We start from the raw sequence: 1,706 nt of genomic DNA on the forward strand, positions 1-1,706 counted from the left end.
AACTGAAAACTCTCATTTTCTTTCAAAGATTTATTCTTTACACATTGAAATGGGCTAGTGACATAATAGGTACCTTGATTGAGGTATTTTCGTTCGAAGATTCATTCTTTACTCATTAAAACACTCTCCGTGACTTCATAGGGATCTCGAATAAGTTAAACTTAAAACTCTCAGGTTTTTTCAGAGATTGAATCTTCATACATTAGAAAGGTCCAGTGACACAATAGGTGCCTTGATTGAGGTCATTTCATTCAAAGATTCAATCTTTGCTCATTAAAACACTTTTCGTGATGTCAAAGGGAACTCGAATAAGTTGAACTCAAAACTCTCATTTTCTTTCAAAGATTCAATCATTATACAATAAATAGATCTAGTGACACAATAGGTGCCTTGACCCGTGACTTCATAGGGAACTCGAATAAGTTGATCTCAAAACTCTTATTTTCTTTCAAAGATTCAATTTTTACACGTTAAAAAGTTCTAATGACATAATAGGAACCTTGATTAAGGTAATTTCATTCGAAGATTCCATCTTTACTCATTAAAACACTCTTTTGTGACGTCAAAGGGAACTCGAATACGTTTAACTCAAAAACTCTTATTTTCTGTCAAAGAAATCTTTGGACATTAAAATGGTCTAGTAACAAAATAGGTGCCCTTATTGAGGTAGTTTCATTCAAAGATACAATCTTTACTCACTAAAAAACACTCTTCTCAACCTTATCGGGAACTCGAATAAGTTAAACTCAAAGCTCTCATTTTCTTTCAAAGATTCAATCTTTATACATTAAAAAGGTCTACTGACATAATAGGTCCATTGAATGATGTAATTTCATTCAAAGATTCAGTATTTTCTCCTTAAAACACTCTTCGTGATGTCAAAGGGAACTCGAATAAGTTTAACTCAAAACTCACATTTTCTTTCAAAGACTTAATTTATACATTAAAATGGTCTACTGACATAATAGGTACCTTAATTTAGGTATTTTCATTGAAAGATATAATCGTTCATCATTACAAGACTCTTCGGGACGTCAAAGGAATTCTAATAAGCTTAATTCAAAACTCTCATTAAAAAGGACAAATAACAAAATAGGTTCCTTGATTGAGACATTTTAATTCAGAGATTCAATCTTTAGTCATTGAAACACTCTTTGCGACTTCGCAGGGAACCTGAATATTTTAAACTCAAAACTCTCACTTTCTTACAAAGATTCTATCTTTAGCAGTAAAACCACTCTTCGCGACTTCAAAGGGACCTCGAATATGTTAAACTCAAAAACTCTAACTCTCTTTCAAAGATTCAGTATTTCAATCTTTATACGTTAAAATGGTCTAGTGACATATACGTAGCTTGATTGAAGTAATTTCATTCAAAGATTCACTTTTTAGTTATTAAAACATTCATTGTGACGACAAAGGGAACTCGAATAAGTTTAACTGAAAACTCTCATTTTCTTTTAGAGATTTAATCTTTACACATTAAAATCGTCTGGTGACATAATAGGAACCTTGATTGAGGTATTTTCATTCAAAGATTCAGTCTTACTCATTAAAACACTAATCGGAACGTCAAAGGGAAGTTGAATAGATTTAACTCAGAACTCTCATTTTCCTTCAAAGTTTTCATCTTTATACCTTAAGAATGTTAGTGACACAGTAGGTACCTTGATTGAGGTATTTTCTTTCAATGATTCAATCCTTAC

The sequence above is a fragment of the Cornus florida genome, unplaced genomic scaffold, assembly GCF_030987335.1.
Source record: "Cornus florida cultivar Cherokee Brave unplaced genomic scaffold, ASM3098733v1 CherokeeBrave_3.0.0_Hap2_Chr07, whole genome shotgun sequence".
NCBI classification, from domain to species: domain Eukaryota; kingdom Viridiplantae; phylum Streptophyta; class Magnoliopsida; order Cornales; family Cornaceae; genus Cornus; species Cornus florida.